Source organism: Elaeis guineensis, chromosome 6, assembly GCF_000442705.2.
Source record: "Elaeis guineensis isolate ETL-2024a chromosome 6, EG11, whole genome shotgun sequence".
NCBI lineage: Eukaryota > Viridiplantae > Streptophyta > Magnoliopsida > Arecales > Arecaceae > Elaeis > Elaeis guineensis.
Genome location: NC_025998.2, coordinates 31,538,906 through 31,559,826, shown reverse-complemented (window position 1 = coordinate 31,559,826; position 20,921 = coordinate 31,538,906). Strand labels below are relative to the sequence as shown.

General features: G+C 36.8%; 1 pseudogene; it reads left to right on the top strand.

Annotated features, from left to right (window-relative positions):
* LOC140858781 (uncharacterized) overlaps nt 1–20,921 on the top strand; it is a 63,241-nt pseudogene that overhangs the window by 935 nt on the left and 41,385 nt on the right.

The following is a 20,921-nucleotide window of genomic DNA, read 5'->3' as shown; positions in this document are numbered from 1 at the left end:
ATTTAGGATTAATCTTATCGCCCAAATGTTTGCAACATGGCAGCATAATAGAATTTGAAGAAACAATTGTGATCTTTATTGTGTTTAACATTTGGGCTGTTAAAATTTGCATGAACATTATGTGTTATGTAATAATCCTTGTTTAATATTTTCTTTGCTATGTTATAGTCCTTGTTGTGTTATGTTATAGGCTTCTATTATGTCAAATTCTTAGCAGTTCTCTTGTACTCATTCATTTGGATAATGCAAATGTAATATCATGTTGTGAGATTGTGAATGTATAAATATAATATATGAGATTGTGAATATAGATATGAGCACTCAATAGTAGGAGAAACCTCAATAGGAAATAAGAGAACAAGTGCAATAGGAAATGGCATTAGGGGGAGGATGCTAAGCTTGTTAACTCATTGATTGAGTTGGTAAACCAAAGAGGTTAGAGGACCGACAATGGGATTTTTAAGAGTGGATATTTACAGCAATTAGAGAGGCTAATGTTAGATGTATACCCTAGAAGCCAGATTGGCTGACACATATACACATTCTAGAGGCATAATTTTATAATTAAATTTTAAAATAAATAAAATTTAGATTATTTTTCATTTATGTTGTGTTTGAATTGTGTCCATGAATTATCCAAAAAATTAACGGATGATGATACGTATTCTCAAGAGTTGAGAATTTGAGACACGTGTCATTAGTGGTTAATTTCTAAATACTTTCGATCGACGGATCATCACAAAAACAGTGATTGATCTAGATAGATCAGTGCACGGATCGCTTCCCTTCTTGAGTAGACAAGTCTTAAGTCAACAGTGTAGTGACACTAGAGTGAGAGTGCAGATGCTTGATAGGGATTAAGAGTATTAAGCGTGACCAACACAAGAAGCCACTAGGATGGCTACTCACTCATCGGTGACTTACTCAAAGTTGCAGTGGTATAGATAGTTCTTTGACTTGTGATGCCTCGGCTGTTCACAGTAGGATTGCTGTAGTTTGATTGTACAATTATTTGATCACCTAATCATTCAGAATCTTATGGTGTGTGTTGGCTATAGTAGGTCTATTGTAGAAATAGAACGCATACCAAGATGGGATCTATCAACCCTGGTAGACAAAGAGAGATCCTATAGAGTTCATAAGACTGAGTCTTAAAATCTATGGTCATGATAGGTGAATGATGGAAAAGAGTTTCTATAAGATTTCATACAGATTCGAGTCGATAGAATCTGACATATGATGGACGAATAGATTTGACGAGTTATCCTCAACCTGCTTCTTATCGAAACTCACGATAGAAGAACCGAACTACACGATAACTGCACCTAGAGGTTTAAGATTTTATTCTACTGGATTGCACTACATACTGCTAGATATCACTAATGAATTGTGAGACTCGTTGAGCATCATCTTGATGATCGATGACCCTTAATAGGTAGAGTTAAAATTATTTCAACCCATCAAAAGGTGTTTCGATGATTTTATGATGGAGATCATAATATATCTCACTATCAGACAGAATAAAATCTATGGAGTTACACATAAAAGAGGTCTTTATCCGATCAGATGGTTGATTAGCGATTATGAATTGCTATTGGATTTAATCATCAATGTGATTGATGATTAATCCAGTGCAAGTGTTACAATAAAATAATTCACTAAGAGTTAGTGAGTTGTAGGAGGATTAATTTACAATTGGATTATAATAGAACTCAATTTAATTGAGCTATGGGGTTAGAATTAAATTTAATTGAATTAGGATCAATTTAATTTAATTTGGATTTGATTGGATCAAGCTCTATTGATTATGATATAACCTTATATCCACGAAATCTATCACGAGTTTGATGGGGTTTAATCTAACTAATTTTTTAATTAGATTAGGGCCTAATTAGATTTCTAATTGGGCTAGGACCTAATTAGTTAATTTGTTATAACTAATTTTTAAATTAGTTAGGATTGGTCCAAGAATTGGTAAGAGGTTAAACCAAGAAATCCTTTCCTTCCTAACCGCCCACCCTATTCCATGCAAACTTGAGATGCCCCTTTATTTCTTCACATGAAATCAGATTTTTGTGAGGAATGTCCATCCCAACACCCTCCATGTGTCCCTACTTATCCCCTTTTAGATCAGGTTTAATTTGAATATAAATTAGTTTATGTTTGAATGAAAATGAATGTCTTAATTTGGTTAGGTTTTAAACTTTCAAACCTAGTCATATTGTAACTACTTGGGTGCCTATTTAAAGAGGGGTGTGGGATGTGTAATAAGAAAGAGAGATCAGGTTTTATCATGAAAAACCAGTAGGGTGTCTGAGAAAAAATTAAGAGAGGGGCGACGGGCCTTCTTAGTGCATGAGAAAAGAGGAGAGGGTCTCCTTTTATGGGCTGATTTCTCTAGGATTTCCTCCTACCGTATTGGTGTGGGATTTTTAGGAAGAGAGAAAAAGAGAAAAAAGGATTTTCTTATAGGTTCCTTTCTTCCTTCTCCACATATTATTCCTTCGATATTTCTTCTCTTCTATAGAGAGTCTGAGAGATCCAGGGAAGGATTTGAATCAACCATCAAAGATATGACTTCTGCAAGGGAGCTAGCATCTTGATGAAGACACAAGCCTTTGATCGGATCAAAAATTTTGTATGGATGTCTGTAGAGGTCGAATACATGTGTGGCTTAACGAGAAACTCATCAGATTTCATGATTATCAGATTACGGTGAAAGGCTATCCACGCAAAGGTATCGAGATCTGATGTCGGATTTTTATTTTTGATTTAAATCTGATTTTATTTTAATATCTTAAAAATATGTGATCAATTCCGTTGTATATATATTAGATCTACATCATGTATGTTAGATAGATTAAATTATTTAATCTAGATCTGATTTTTATTCCACTGCATTCAGATCTTTAAAAGTTAAAAATCTGCATATTTTGATTTTTGCATGCATGTCTCCAGATGTGCGACATCTTTCAAGTGATATCAGAGCCACAGATTATCTTTCACATGTATGTTTAAGATTTAATAATCAGATTTATAGATCTAAAAATTTTTGGTTAAGGTTTAAAGTCGTTCTGATAGAAGGTTTAAAGTCTTTCACATGCATTTTTAGATCTGAATTTTTATATGATGCATGAGATGCATGTTGATAGATCTAAGTATTTGTATGAGATGCATGTTTAATTAAATCTAAAAATTTGCATGAGATGTATTTTCTCAAAAGATCATGTTAGATCTATGTTGCATGAGATGTAATTAGATTAGATCTAAATTACATGTTAATGATCTAATTTTTAGTTGATATATGAAATGTATGTTAGATCTATATGATGCATGAGAAATTTGATTAGATTTAAAAATTAGATTTAATAATTAGATTAGATCTAATTTAAAATATGTAATGATGATCCTGTTTATACATGAGATGTATGATATCTGTCCTTTTATGCATATATGATATGTGTAGATGTAAATTGATTTCTTAGTAGCCTAGTATTCTTTGAGAATCATAGTAAAGGCTATCCTACCATAGAGGACTATGGTGGAAGGGGTGCTTGTACAAATCAAGAGAAAGAACCACGAAAAAAAAAATTTATTTTTATGCAAAATTCTAGATCTAAAATTGTTTAGGATCTGAAATTTATGTATGAGATACATGATTTGATGTTTAAATATGAAATAGTTTCGACATCTAAATCAAATCTGATTTTATAATGCACTTAACTAAAGATCTAAAATTGAGAATTAAAGATCTAAAATTAAGTTAATCAGGTTTGTAGATTTTGTATGGTTCATTGATACATGTAGTGGTCGCACCGAATTACTACAGCATTTGATTAAGGATGTATCATGAACTTAATTGAAAATGGTTATGATTGAAATTTGTAATGGAGAACCGAAGTCAACTCAATCTCTAATTGGTGGATCAATTTGATGTCTAAGACAAGAACATAGATAATGGTTATTTAATTAGGATCGTTGTCATAGGCAGCAGGGAGCCTCCCACACTTCTTATCTTATCTAGCAATTTTGGAGATCAATTTTGATTTTGTGGTGCTTAAGGTTGAGTCTACTTCAATTTGCATTTCAGCATAGGATCAATTTGGTGAGACCAAATCAGAATTTCTTTAGTAGATCCAATTTAATTATGGATCTATATGGATGTAGTAAACAATTAAACCTAAAAGAGCTAAATTAAAATCTTCTCAATAATATTAAGTCGAGAGATCTTTCACCATTGTAGAGTATCATATTCTCTCTGATGTTGATTGTTCTCGACTGGATACAGTAGTTCAGTTGCATCAGGAGAGAAGCAACCACTCTATATGCAGAGTGGAGATGAGGTTGGGTCCAAGATCTGTCAGGTGAGAGTCCAATGATGGCTTCACTTGTGCTCAATGGTGGGTCTGACTTAATTAAGGAATGGGACCAAGATCTGTCAAGTGAGATCCCAAGACTTAGAGACCAAGTCTGCCATAATTTTTTTGAGAAGCATTGGGCAAGAGTTGTCCACCCATTGATTGACACATTCATCAAGATCTATCAGGTGAGATGATGTGCCAATTGGTGGGACTGTAGTATCCACTAGGAACCTTAACTCACAAAAGAATTTTTACTTTTTAACCCGAAGAGTGTTAGGATCCAAAAAAATAATGGGAGCTAAGTTTGTTTTTAAAATAAATTCTCTAAAACAAACTAAAATCAATTATAAAAGTCTAACTAGCCCGCATCTTAGAAATCAATCAATTGTCAGGTTCCAACTTTAAGGATTGGCTAAGGGATCTGAAAAGTATTTTGAGTTTCGAGAAACTAGATTGTGTCTTAGATCAGAAAATACCAATAGAGATCTTGAAGAGTTTAAGGGACATATCTTTAGAAGGTATATCGAATTTATTTGTGATTGAGACTAATCTAACAATTTTTTCTACTATCAGTTGGATAATAGACTTTGGTTCTAGTGTACACTTTGTACTTCAATGCAGGATTTTAAAAAATATAGAAGGTTGAGGCTAGGAGAGATGACCTTACATGTAGATAACGGAGCAAGGATTGCTGCTGTGGCCATAGGGACCGATTCTCTACAATTATCATCTAATTTTTGTCTAGAACTAAGGGACTGTTACTATGTGCCTAATGAGAGCAAAAATTTAATTTTTGTTTCGTAGTTAGCATAGAATAATTATAAAATTAGTTTCAATAAGGATCATTGCGCTATTTATTTTGAAAATAAAATAGTTGCACATGGTCACTTAATCAACGGTCTCTATCATTTGCATGTTGATGCAGATGAGTCAGTTAATTTATTTGAGTAAAAGGTGAGTGCTGTTGGATCTAAGAGATCTAGAGATGAGGTTAATCTAAAGTACATATGGCATCTTAGGCTAGATCATATCGAAGAAGAAAGGATAAACAGACTGATGAAAGATGGTCTTTTAGATTCATTCTTGGATGAGTCATATTCAGTCTGTGAGTCCTACTTTTAAGAAAAAAATGATCAAGCAACCCTTTGTATGACACAGGCAAAGGACCACAGAAGTACTGGCTCTGGTACATAGTGATGTATGCAGCCTATTTGATGTATCATCTAGAGAAAGTTATCTCTACTTCATCACCTTTACTGATGATTTTTCATGGTATGGGATATGTTTCTTATAAGACATAAATTTGAAGCCTTTGAAAGGTTCAAGAAATTTAGATGTGAGGTAAAGAAGTAAACTGAAAAATCACTTAAGGTACTTTGATCAAATCGAGGAGTGAAATACTTGAGCGACGAATTTTTTAGTTATCTCAAGAAAAATTGCATAATCTCTCAATAGACTCCACCTGAAATGCCTCAGCTCAACAGAATTTTAGAATGGAGAAATCTGATCCTATTGGATATGGTTCGATCCATGATGAGCTTCACGAACATTTCTTTATTTCTTTGAGGACACGCCTTAATGACAGTCAATTACTTAATCAATAGGATTTTCTCTAAATCTATTTCTACCACACCATATACAATATGGCATGATAAGAAGTTAAATTTTGGTTATCTCAGAATTTGAGGATGTCCAACTTATATCAAATGGCAACAGATGGACAAGTTAGAGGGTATGTCTATGAGAGCTCATTTTATAAGATATCCAAAAGAGTCTTGGGGTATTATTTTTATCTCTCGGAGGATCATAATATGATTGTGAGCCAGTATGCCAAATTTTTGAAAAAATATTTTATCCAAAATAGAGGTAGTGGGAGAAAAATTCAGCTCGAAGATAGTATCTCTGAAGAGCAACGAGTCATAGATCCTATGGAACCCATTCTACCTCATAGATCCAGTAGGATCTTATGTCCTCCTAAAAGATATATAGATATGCTGGAAGAGGATGTAGAGGAAACATTTCTCATGAATGATATGGACCATATTGATGATCTTAAAATCTATGATGAGGTAATGTCAGACATCGACTTCGAGAAATGATTGGAAGCAATATGGTTAGAAATTGACTCGATGCACACCAACCAGCTCCGGACCTTAGTAGATCCACTAGAAAGAATAGTTTCTATTGGGTGCAAATGGATCTTTAAGAGAAAGATTGATTTGGATGGGAAGATAGAGATCTTTAAAGCGAAGCTTGTGGCTCAAGATTATAGTCAGCATGAAGGTATTGACTATCAGGTCATCTTTTCGCTAGTTGCCATGTTGAAGTCTATTCAAACATTACTTGCTGTTGCAGCAGCTCAGATTATGAGATATGACAGATGGATGTGAAAATTATTTTTCTGAATGGATATTTTGAAGAAGATATTATACAGATCAATCTCTAGATTTCACGTTCAGTGATGGAGATCATAAGATCTACAAGCTGTAAAGGTCTATTTATGGACTAAAGCAAGCATCTCAAAGCTGGAATACTCAATTCAATGATATAATCAAATCATTTGATTTCATCAAGAATGAGGAAGAACCATCCATGTTCAAGAAGGTCAGTGGGAGGGCTATCATATTTTTCGTATTGTAAGTAGATGAGATCATCCTAATTGGGAATGACATTCCTATGATGACTTCTGTGAAAGTTTGATTATCCAAAGAGTTCTCCATAAAAGATCTTGGAGAAGCATCTTATATTATGGGAATAAAGGTCTATAGAGAGATCTAAGAGGATGCTAGGTTTGTCATAGTGATGGTATATAGAGAAAGTACTGAAGTAATTCAGCATGAAAAATTTCAAAAGGGATCTGTTGCCCTTCCGACATAGAGTTCATCTCTCCAAGAAGTTGTGCCCTAGCACACCTGAGGAGATACAGCGTATAAGCAAGATTCCTTATACTTCTGCTATAGGGAGCCTCATGTATGCTATGCTATATACTCGACCTGATATTATTTTTGTTATGAGTGTCACAAGCAGATATCAGTCAAATTTAGGTGAAGAGCACTGGATTACTGTGAAGAATATTCTTAAGTACTTGAGAAGGACTAAGGATCTCCTCTTGATCTTTGGAGGAGAAGACTTGCGAGTGCAGGGATACACAGACTCAGACTTTATGTCTGATATTGATGATAGAAAGTCTACACTAGATTTTGTGTTTCTGTATAATGATAGTGCGATTAGCTAAAAGAGTTCCAGGCAACCAATTATTACAGATTCTACCTTGGAGGTAGAGTATATCGCCACATCAAAGGCTGCTAAAGAAGAATTTTGGTTCAAGAAGTTCATCACGGAGCTGGATGTGATGCCATCAGATGTTGTTCTACTTTTCTATGACATCAATTGTACCATAACGCTCACTAAAGAATCGAGGTCTCATCAAAAGTCCAAGCACATTGAGTGATAATTCTATCTCATTCACGAATATCTCGAAAAGAAGTTCATCAAGGTGCAAAGAGTCGACTCTATAGAGAATGTGGCTGACCCGCTGACCAAGCCACTGATCCAACAGAAAACTTAAGCTCATCTTGTGAAGATGAGGTTTAGATTTATGGCTAATTGATTTTCAGTCAAGCGGGAGTTTGTTAGATGTATGCCCTAGAAGTCAGATTGGCTGATACATATACACATTCTAAAGATATAATTTTATAATTAAATTTTAAAATAAATAAAATTTGAATTATTTTTTATTTATATCGTATTTGAATTGTGTCTATGAATCATCTGAAAAATTGATGGATGATAACACGTATTCTTAAGAGTTAAAAATTTGAGGCATGTGTCATTAGTGGTTAATTCCTAAATACTCTCGATCGATAGATCATCACCGAGATGGTCATTGATTCGGATAGATTGGTGCACGGATCACTTCTTTTTTTAGGTAGAAGAGTCTCGAGTCGATAGTATGGAGACACTAACGTGAGAGTACAAGTGCTTGATAGAGATCATGGATACTGAGTGTGACCAATATGAAAAGTTGCTAGGATGGCTACCCACTCATCAGTGACTTACTCAAAGTTGCAGTAATGTAAATAGTTCTTTGACTTATGGTGTCTCGACTATTTATAGTGAGATTGCTGTAGTTTGACTATATAATTACTTGATTACCTAGTCATTCAGAATCTTGCGGTGTATCTTGGCTACAGTAGATCCATTATAGAAATAGGATACACATTAAGATGAGATTTGTCGACCTTGATAGATAGGGAGAGGTCCTATGCAGTTCATAAGATTGATTCCTAAAATTCATGATCATGATAGGTGAATGATGAAAAGAAGTTTTCATAAGATTTCTAACAGACTCGAGTCGATTAAATCTGATATATGACGAACAAACAGATTTGACGAGTTATCTTTGATCTGCGTCTTGTTGGGACTCACGACAGAAGAATCGAACTACACAATAACTGTACCTAGAGATTTAATATTTTATTCTGCTGGATTGCCACTACATATTACTAGATATCACTGATAGATTGTGAGAATCGTCGAGCGTCATCTTAATGATCGATGACCCTTGATGGATAGAGATATAATTGTTCCAACCCATCGAAAGGAGTTTCGATGATATTGTGATAGAGATCACAGTATATTTCACTATCAGACAGAATAGAACCTATGAAATCACACATAAAAGAGGTCATTATCCGATCAGATGGCTAATTAGCGATTATGAATCGCTATTGGATTTAATCATCAATATGATTGATGATTAATCCAGTGCAAGTGTTACAGTAAAATAATTTGCTAAGAGTTAGTGAGTTGTAGGAGGATTAACTGGCAATTGGATTATAATAGAGCTTAATTTGATAGAGCAATAGGGTTAGAATTAAATTTAATTGAATTGAATTCAATTTAATTTAATTTGGATTTGATTGGATCAAGCCCTATTGATTATGATATAACCTTATATCCAAAAAATCTATCACTAGTTTGATGGGATTTAATCTAACTAATTTTTTAATCAGATTAGAATCTAATTAAACTTTTAATTGAGCTAGGACCTAATTAGTTAATTTGTTATAACTAATTCCTAAGTTAATTAGGATTGATCCAAGAATCGATTAGAGGCTAAACTAAGACACCCTTTCCTTCCTAACTACCACCCTATTCCATGCAAACTTGAGATGCCCCTTTATTTCTTCATGTGAAATCAGATTTCTTTAAGGAATGTCCATGCCAACACCCTCCATGCGTCCCTACTCATCCCCTTTTAGATCAAGTTTAATTTGAATTTAAATTAGTTTAATTTTGAATGAAAACCAATGTCCTAATTTGGTTAGGTTTTAAATTTTCAAACGTTGTCATATTATAACTACTTGGGTGCCTATTTAAAAAGGGGTGTGGGGCATGTAGTAAGAAAGAGAGATCAGGTTTTATCATGGAAAACCAGTAGGGTGTCCGTGAAAAAAATTAAGAGAGGGGCGGTGGGCCTTCTTAGTGCAGGAGAAAAGAGGAGAGAGTCTCCTCTTGTGGGCTGATTTCTCTAGGATTTCCTCCTACTGTATTGGCGTGGGATTTTTGGAAAGAGAGAAAAAGAGAAAAAAGGGTTTTCTCATAGGTTCCTTTCTTCCTTCTCCATATATTAATTCTCCTATATTCTTTCTCTTCTCTAGAGAGTCTGAGAGATCCAAGAAAGGATTTGAATCAACCATCAAAGAGACATCTTCTACAAAGAAGCTAGCACCCTAGTGAAGACATAGGCCTCTGATCGGATCAAAGACTTCATGTGAATATCTGTAGAGGTCAGATACATATGTGCCTTGATAAGAACCTCATCAGATTATCACGATCATCAGATTGCAGTGAAAGGCTACCAGCGCAAAGGTATCGAGATTTAATCTTGATTTTTTATTTTTGATTTAAATGTATTTTTATTTTAGTATTTTAAAAGCATGTGATCGATTCTATTATATGTGGATTAGATCTATATTATGCATGTTAGATAGATTAAATTGTTTAATCAAGATCAGATTTTTATTCCACTGCATTCAGATTTTTAAAAGTTAAAAATCTGCATACTCTGATTTTTGCATGCATGTCTCCAGATTTGTGACATCCTTTAAGTAGTATCAGAGCCACAAATTATCTTTCACATGCATTTTTCAGATCTGATAATCAAATTTATAGATTTAAAAATTTTTGGTTAAGGTTCACGGTCGTTCTGATAGAATGTTGTTCTAGAACGATCGCTAAACGTTATTTGATAACATGTTAATCAGATTTTCATATCTAAATTTTTATATGATGCATGAGATGCATGTTAACAGATCTAAATATTTGCATGAGATGCATGTTTAATTAAATCTGAAAATTTGCATGGGATGTATTTTCTCAAAGGATCAAGTTAGATCATGTTGCATGAGATGTAATTAGATTAGATCTGAATTACATGTTTATGATCTAATTTTTAGTTGATACATGAGATGTATGTTAGATCTATATGATGCATGAGAAATTTGATTAGATCTGAAAATCAGATTTAATAATTAGATTAGATCTAATTTAAAACATGTAATGATGATCCTGTTCATGCATGAGATGTCTATCTATCCTTTTATGCATATATGATGTGTGGATGTAAATTGATTTTTTAGTAGCCTAGTACTCTTCGAAAATTATAGTAAAGGCCGTCCTGTCGTAGAAGACTATGGTGGAAGGGATGCCTGTATGAATCAAGAGGAAAAACTATGAAATAAAAAGAATTTACTTTTATGCAAAACCCTAGATCCAAAATCATTTAGGATCGAAAATTTATATATGAGATACATGATCAGATGTTTAAATATGAAATAGTTTCGACATCTAAACCAAATTTGATTTTATAATGCACTTAATTAAAGTTCTGAAATTGAGAATTAAAGATCTAAAATTAAGTTAATCAAGTTTATGGGTTTTGTATGGTTCATTGATACATGTAGTGGTCACATCGAATCACTACAGCCCTTGATGAAGGGTGCATAGTGAACTTAATTGAAAATGATTGTGATTGCAATTCGTAGTGGAGAACCAAAGCCAACTCAATCTCGAATTGATGGACCAATTTGATGTCTAAGGCAAGAACATAGATGGTGGTTATTTAATTAGGACCATTGCCACAGGCAGCGGAGAGCCTCCCACACATTTTATCTTACATGACCATTTTGGACATCAATTTTGATTTTGTGGTGCTTAAGGTTGAGTCTACTTCAATTTGCATTGCACCATTGGATCGATTTGGTGAGACCAAATCAGGATATCTTTAGTGGATTTAATTTAATTGTAGATCTACATGAGATGTAGTACATAGTTAAACCTAAGAGATCTAAATTAAAACCTCATCAACAATATTAAGTCAAGAGGTCTTCCACTATTGTAGAGTACCGTGCCCTCTCCGATGTTGATTGTTCTCGACTAGATATAGTAGTTTAGTTGTATCAGAGGAGAGACAACCACTCTATATGCTGGATGGAGATGGGGTTGAGCCCAAGATCTGTCAGGAGAGATTCCAATGACAGCTTCACTCATGCTCAATGGTGGGTCTGATTTAACTAAAAAATAGGATCAAGATCTGTCAGATGAGGTCTCAGGACTTAGAGACCAAGTATGCTGTAATTTGTTTGAGAAGCATTTGGCAAGAGCTATCCACCCATTGGTTGATACATTTAGCAAGATCTGTCAGTTGAGGTGGTGTGCCAGTTGGTGGGACCGTAGTACCCACTAGAAACTTTAACTCACAAAGTGGTTTCCATTTCCTGATCTGATGAGTGTTAGGATTTGAAGAAATAGTGGGAGCTAAGCTTATTTTTAAAATAAATTTTATAAAATAGATTAAAATTAATTATAAAAGTCTAACTAAAAATTTTTCTCTTTATAGGTAGTTGTTTGCCTCTATTAGTCTAGCCCGCATCTTAAAAATTAATCAATTGTCAGGTTCCAACTGTAAGGATTGGCTAAGAGACTTGAAAAGTGTTTTGAGTTTTAAGAAACTAGGTTGTGTCTTAGACCAAGAAATGTCAATAAGAATCTTAAAAAGTTTAAGGGATACACCTTTAGAAAGTATATCGGACTTGCTCGTGATTGAGACTAACCTAACAATTTTTTCTACTACCAGTTTGGTAATAGACTCTAATTCTAGTATACACTTATGCACTTCAATGCAGAATCTTAAGGAATGTAGAAGGTTGAGGCTAGGAGAGATGACCATACGTATAGGCAACGAAGCAAAAATTACTGCTATGGCCATAGAGACCTATTCTCTTCGATTACCATCTGATTTTTGTCTAGAACTAAGAGACTATTACTGTGTATCTAATGCAAGCAAAAATTTAATTTCTATTTTGTATTTAGTATAGGATGATTATGAAATTAGTTTTAGTAAGGACCATGCACTCTTTATTTTGAAAATAAAATGATTGCATGTCATCACTTAATCAACAGTCTCTATCATTTGCATGTTGATGCAGATGAGTTAGTTAATTTATCCGAGCAAAAAATGAGTGCTATTGGATCTAAGAGATCTAGAGATGAGGTTAACCTAAAGTACATGTGGTACCTTAAGCTAGGTCATATCAGAGAAGAAAGGATGAACATACTGGTGAAAGATAGATTTTTAGATTCATTCTCGGATGAGTCATATCCAGTCTGTGAGTCTTGTCTTCAAGAAAAATGATCAAGCTACCCTTTGTAGGACATGGGGAAAGGACCACAGAAGTACTGACTTTGGTATATAGTGATGTGTGCGACCCATTTGATGTGCCGATCAGAGGAGGTTATCTCTACTTCATCATCTTTACTGATGATTTTTCACAGTACGAATACATGTTTCTTATGAGATAGAAATTAAAGCCTTTGAAAGTTTTAAAAAATTCAGATATGAGGTAGAGAAGCAAATTAAGAAATCACTTAAGGTACTTCAATCAGATCAAGGAGGAGAATATCTGAGTGAAAAATTTTTTGGTTATCTCAAGAAAAATGGTATAGTCTCTTAATAAACTCCATCTGAAATGCCTCAGCTCAATGGAGTTTTAGAATAGAGAAATCGAACTCTATTGGATATGATTCGATCCACGATGAGCTTCATCAATTTTCATTTATTTCTTTGGGGACACATCTTAATGATAGTCAATTACTTAATCAATAGAGTTATCTCTAAATCTATTCCTACCACATCATATGAGATATGATATCGTAAAAAATCAAATTTTGATTATCTCAAAATTTAAAGATGTTCAACCTATGTCAAATGACAATAGATGGATAAGTTAGAGGCTAGATCTATGAGAGCTTATTTTATAGGAGATCCAAAAGAGTCTCTAGGGTATTATTTTTATCTCCCGGAGGATCACAATGTGATTATGAGCTGGCATAACAAATTTTTGAAAAAATATTGTATCCAAGATGGAGGTAGTGGGAGAAAAATTTAGCTCGAAGAGAGTGTCTCTGAAGTGAAATGAGTCAAAGATCCTGTGGAACCCGTTCCACCTAGTAGATCCAATAGGATCTCACATCCTTCTGAAAGATACATAGATATGCTGGAAGAGAATGTAGAGGAAACATTCTTCATGGATGATATGGATCATGTTGATAATCTTAAAATCTATGACAAGATGATGTTAGATATCGACTCTGAGAAATGGTTGGAAACGATGAGATCAGAAATTGACTCGATACACACTAACCAGATCTGAACCTTAGTAGATCCACCAGAAGGAATAGTTTTTATTGGATGCAAATGGATCTTTAAGAGAAAGATCGATTTGGATGAAAAGGTGAAGACCTTTAAAGTAAGGCTTGTGGCTAAAGGTTATAGTCAGTGCGAAGGTGTTGACTATCAGGAAATCTTTTCATCAGTTGCCATACTGAAGTTTATTCAAATATTGCTTGCTATTGCAGTAGCTCATGATTATGAGCTGTAGCAGATGGATATGAAAACTATTTTGCTGAATAGATATCTTAAGAAAGATATCTTATGGAGCAGTCTCTAGGTTTCATGTTCAGTGATGGAGATCACAAAGTCTGCAAGCTGTAAAGGTCTATTTATGGACTAAAGCAAGCATCTTGGAGCTGCAATACTCAATTCAATGATGCGATCAAATCATTTAGTTTCTATTGAAGCAACTTCTCTAGGTTGTGGATGTTAGAAAACAGCAAGGATCTGATCGTGGAGGTCCTTGAAGGCCAGCAACCAAGCAAAACAAAAACAGTGTTCAGAATTTCAGCAGTTATGTAAATCCTGTCGGTAGGATTTTTTTCTATGATTTGAACTCCTTTTTCACCAGATCTGAAATCTATCTTTTGAGATTTGGAAGTACTCTTGATGAAGCCTCCAAAAAATAAAAGATGAGACCTAGAACTCCTCTTGGGCGGCCAAGAGGAGGCACACAAATAGGGGGGCGTGCATTAGGGGGCGCTGGTTTCTAGCGCCTCCTTTCTTTCCTTTTTGGGTTAGCGGCCAAGAAACCCTAGGGTTTCTTGCTGCTAGGATATGGAGAATACTAGAGAGAGAGGAAGGAAGAGAGAGAAAGGTTAGGAAGAAAATAATTTTGTATTCCTTCGATTCTTCGAGTCCAAATACAGTGTATGTTTATATACAGAGTCCATGTGACCCAGCCTAAAAACTCCCCTGGCTAACTCAATACAAGATTGCACTCACCCAAGCCCATGTACACCCATGACTTGATCCAATCTCATAATCTTGGACTCAATCTTAGTCCAAATATAAGTTAGCCCCTCAAGGCCCAAAATCTCTGGACCTCAAGATCCGAAAGGCTGACAGCCTTTCGTCCTTGGGTTCAAACTAGCCCTAGAAACCCTATGACTACCTCATGGACTTTGGACCTTGGCCTTAGCTTTGGTCCCCTGAGCCTTGAAAGCATCACATGAGGCCCAACAATCTCTACCTTGATGCCCCAAGGACTCAACCAACTCCATCCTGTCCATCAAGTACATCAGTGTCACACATTTTCGAAAGCTGTCCTGTGGAAGTACCTTCATCAGTGCATCCACTGGATTCTCCTTGGTGTGGACCTTCACCAGCTCTACCTCACCTTTTTGCATAAGCTCTCTGATCTGATGATACTTGATATCGATGTGCTTCATCCTTGCATGGTAGATAGAGTTTTGTGCAAGTAATAGTGCACTCTGACTATCACAGTGTACTCTGATGGTTTCCTGTGCGAGGTCCATCTCCAATGCCAAGCCCTTTAACCATAGGACCTCCTTCGTTACCTCCATAACATCAATGTACTCTACTTTAGTAGTTGATAAGGCTGTGATGGGCTGCAAGCACGATCTCCAAGAAATGGGACCTCCAAACAGGCTAAATATAAAAGCTATCGTCGATCATCGGGTGTCCACATCTCCATCAAAATTCGAATCTACAAACCTTCCTATCTTCCTCTGAGCCTCCTTGGATGTGTTGGAGAGTCTCTCAGCACCTCCTCGCTATCTATAGCAGATGCTGACTCTAATAGTACCCGCCAAGTACCTGAAGATCCTCTTCAATACTCTTTAGTGCTCCCAACCAGGCTGCGCCATGAACCTGCTGATCTGGCTCACTGCATGATTGATATCTGACCTACAACATACCATGGAGTACATAAGGCTTTCCACACTAGAGGCATATGGCACTCTCTCCATCTCTTGAGCCTCCACCTCAGCCTGTGGTGACATCGTCTTCGAGAGTCTAAAGTGCCCGACAAGTGGCAGCTCTGTCGGTTTTGCTTCCTTCATCCCAAACCTCTCCAAGACCTTCTTGATGTAACCTTCTTGAGATAAATACAGCACCCCCTTGGCTCGATCTCTGAAGATTTTTATGCCTAAGAACTTTCTCACAAATCTCAAATCTTTCATCTCAAACTCTCGAGACAAGACTGCTTTCAGTTCCTACACAACCTTCCTACTCTTGCATGCTATAAGCATGTCATCTATATACAAGAATAGAAACACCCTAGACCCATCCTTCAAAGATTTAACATAAACATAAGAGTCATACTCGCACCTGAAAAGTCTGATGCTCCTTACATAAAAATCAAATCGCTTGTACCATTGCCTCAATGACTGCTTCAGTTCATATAGCGATTTCTGTAATAAACAGACTTTTCCTTCTGCTCCTGGCACTCGAAACCCAGGTGGCTGCTCCATGTAGATGCTCTCCTCTAGATGCCCATTAAGGAATACCATCTTGACATCCATCTGTTCCAGCTCCAAGTCTTGAACTGCTACGATGCTCAGTGGCACCCTAATGGAAGTATGCCTGATGACGAGAGAGAAAATCTCACTGAAGTCGATGCCTTCCTTCTGGGAGTATCCTTTGGCCACTAGCCTTGTCTTGTCCTTGATACCTTCCTACTCTGAAGGCTCCTTCTTGTATTGGTAAACCCACTTACAACCAATGGGTTTCTTCCCTTATGGCAACTACACCAATCACCATGTCTCATTCTTATAGAGAGACTGCATCTCCTCAGACATTGCTTGAATTTGCCTCTCTCTGTCCTAGCTCTCTATAGCCTCCTCATAGGTGTAGGGGTCCCTATTCATTGTCACCAGGGCATATGACACCATCCCTTCAAAGCCATATCATTCTGGTTTTCTGACATTCTTTTTGGACTTGTGCAGTGCAACCTCGATATCCATCCTAGATCCAGTTTGCTCCTGTTGGACCTCTTAGCCTCTTTCATCCATCCGAACTCTCTCGACCTATGGAGATACCTTTGGGGAGTGCTCCACCTGAATACCAGGTCCTCTTGATGCACCTACAAGTGGCAAAATAGAATAGGATGTTAGTTGTCCAGCACTGCCTTGCTGGACCTCCTACTGCTCCTCCATGCCATCTTATCTTTGAAGAACTGAACTTTCATCAAAGGTGACATCCCTACTGATGACAACCTTCTTCTCTAAGGGATCCCATAGCCGATACCCCTTAACTCCTTGCGGATATCCCAAGAACACCATCTTCTGTGACTTGGCATCCAATTTGCTCCGCTTACCAGCACCGATGTGCACAAATGCCGTGCACCCAAACACCTTAGATGGCTCAACCCAATCTTCCTTCCAGACCATTTTTTTCTGGAATACCACCATCTAACTTAGTGTGAGGTGATCAATTCATCAAATAGCAGACTGCATCCACTATATCAATCCAGAATACCTTAGGAAGCCCTGCCTGCAGCCTTATGTACCGTGCATTTTCTATAAAGATTCTATTCATGCTCTCGGCCACCCCATTTTGCTAAGGACTCTCTCTCACTAAGAAGTGCTTTTTGATACCACACTCACAAAAAATCTGAAACTCCTTGCTGGTGTACTCCCCGTCATTTTCAGACCTCAGACACTTCTAGCTCTAACCTGTCTCCTTCTCCACCTTAGCTTTTCACACCTTGAATTTAGTGAAGATTTTTTATTTTTCCTTCTTGAAGTAGATCCATACCTTCTTCGAAAAATCATCTATGAAGGTCAAGAAGTATCTCATCCCGTTTCTGACTGAAATCGGGGTCGGTCCCAATAAATCAGTGTAAACTAGTTCTAGTGGGGCTGCACTGTGGGCTGAACTGCTAGCAAACTGTACTCTCCTCTGCTTTCTCATCTGGCATGGCTCACATACCTCTGAGATACCTCCATCCATATCTGGAATCAGACCATGCTTGCTCAGCTCCTTCATCCCACGATCTCCCATGTGGCCTAGGTGATAGTGCCATAACCGATGAGTCTCCTACTGGTCCTGCACTGCTGCTGCATCAGATTCACCAGTCACCATAGATCCTTCCATTTTATAGAGGTTGATCTCCATCCTCCTACCTCTCATCACTACTATGGCTCCATTTGAGATGTTCAACACCCCATTCTTGGTATGACTGCTGAAGCTGTAGCCACTTCGCTCCAGACAACCAAGTGACACGAGATTCTTCTTCAGATCAGGGACGTGCTTGACATTAGTGAGCGTCTGTACCATCTCATCAAACATCCTCATCCGAATGCTTCCAATACTAACAACTCGACATGGGTTGTCATCTCCAAGTGTCATTCTCCCTTCATCTATCTTGGTGTATGTAGCGAATCAAGACTGGTTTAGGGTGTAGTGATGCAAATAGGCTGAATCTAGGGTCCATACATCTGTGTTTTGTCTGTAACCATCTGATACTACCAAGAGGTCATCCTCCACCTCACTATCAGTGACTGTACTCAGTGCATCAGATCCTCTCTTCTCTCCCTTTTTGTTCTTTCACTATGGGCAATCTCGTTTGAAGTATCCGATCTCGTTGCACTTGTAGCACCTGGCTTCCTTCCTGCTCCTGCTCTTCTGAGACTGACTGTCCCCTTGACTTATCTTTTTCTTTCCTCTTTCTGATCTCTCTTCCATAGTCAAACCCTCCTGGGGAGAACTTTCTTTGATCAACTTCTCCCACTGTTCATTAGACTGCAGCACCAAGACCATGTCTTCATACTCCAGGATCTCCTTACCGTAGTAGCATCGTCATCAATGGATCATAGGAAGGGAGCAGCGAGCATAGCAGTAGCAATAATTTATCTTCCTCCTCCATCTTCAACCCAATGTTTAGCAACTTATTACACACCTGGTCGAATTTTTAGATGTGACCCAAAATATCTCCACCTTCCTGCATCTGAAGGCTGTACGGTCTCTTCTTCAACATCAATTTGTTGCACATATTTTTTTTCATATACATGGTGCACAACTTCGACCACAAAACTTTTGGGGTCCTCTCCTCTAACACTGAATAGAGTGCCACATCTACTAAATATCCTCTAATCACAGAACAAGCCTTCTTCTCCAGGGACATTCACTGACGATCCATCATCCCTTCAGGCTTCTTTTCCAATGTCTGATCTAGATCTGCTTGAATCAAAAGATCTTCTATCCAAATTTTTTACATTAAAAAAAAAATTTTCCATCAAACTTTTCAAAATCAACCTTTATGTTGCTTCCCATGGTTGGATCCAAACCAAAGATACAACAAAACTCCAAGGGATTTGAGAAATACCTTGACATGGTCCTTGTTGAAATTTCAACCTTTGAAGATCTTCAACTTCTGGAGTCTCCTTCTTTCTCCACACAACCCGTGCTCTGATACCAATTATTGAAGCAACTTTTTCAAATTATGGATGTCAGGAAATAGTAAGGATTAGGTCATGGAGATCCTTGAAGGCCAGTAACCAAGCAAAACAGAAACAGCCTTCAAGATTTCAACATCCTTGTAAATCCTGTCGGTAGGATTTTTTTCTGCGATTTGAACCTCTTCTCCATCGGATCTGAAATTTATCTTCTGAGATCTGAAAGTACTCTTAATGAAGCCTCTAAAGAATAAAAGATGAGATCTGAAAATTCTCTTGGGCAGCCAAGAGGGGGCACACAAATAGGGGGGCATGCATTAGGGAGGCGTTGGTTTCTAGCACCTCCTTTCTTTCCTTTTTGGGTTGGTAGCCAAGAAACCCTAGGGTTTCCTGCTGCTAGGATGTAGAGAAGACCAGAGAGAGAGAGAAAGAAAGAGAGAGAAAGGTTAGAGAGAAAATGATTCTGTATTTCTTTGATTCTTCGAGTCTAAATACAATGTATGTTTATATACAGGGTTAATGTGATCCAATCCAAAAACTCTCCTGACTAACTCAATATAAGATTGCACTCACCCAAGCCCATATACACCCATGACTTGATCCAATCTCATAATCTTAGACTCAATCCTGATCCAAATATAAGTTAGCCCTTCAAGACCTAAAATTTCTGGACCTCAAGATCCGAAAGGCTGATAACCTTTCATCCTAGGGCCCAAACTAGCCCTAAAAACCCCATGACCACCTCATAGACTTTGAATCTAGGCCTTAGCTTTGATCCCCTGAGCCTTGGGAGTACTACATGAGGCCCAACAGTTTCATCAAGAAAGAGGATGAGCCATGCATGTTCAAGAAGGTCAGTGGAAGGGCTATCATATTTCTTCTATTGTATGTGGATGACTTCCTCCTAATTGAGAATAACAGTTTTATGATGACTTCTATAAAAGTTTGATTGTCCAAAGAGTTATCCATAAAAGATCTTACAGAAGCATCCTATATTCTGAGAATAAAGATCTATAGAGATAGATCTAAGAGGATCCTAGGTTATCACAATGACTGTACATAGAGAAAGCGCTAAAGTGGTTCAGTATGAAAAATTTTAAGAGGTGTCTGTTGCCCTTCAGGCATGAAGTTCATCTCTCCAAGAAGATGTGCCCCAACACACCTGAGGAGATACAGCGTATGAGCAAGATTTCTTATGCTTCTGCTATAGGGAGCCTCATGTACGCTATGCTATATACTCGACCTGATATTGCTCTTGCTGTGAGTAGGATTGTTCATAATTTGATTTTAGATCAAAAATCGATCCGAGTACTGAACCGACAAATTGAATCGAAATCAAACTGAATATAGTTTGGTTCGATTTTCAATTTTTATTTTCAAAAATTTTAATTTTTGATTCAATTCGATTAAAAATAAAAAAATTAGAAAATCAAACCAAAAATTGAAGTCATAATTTAAATTTAT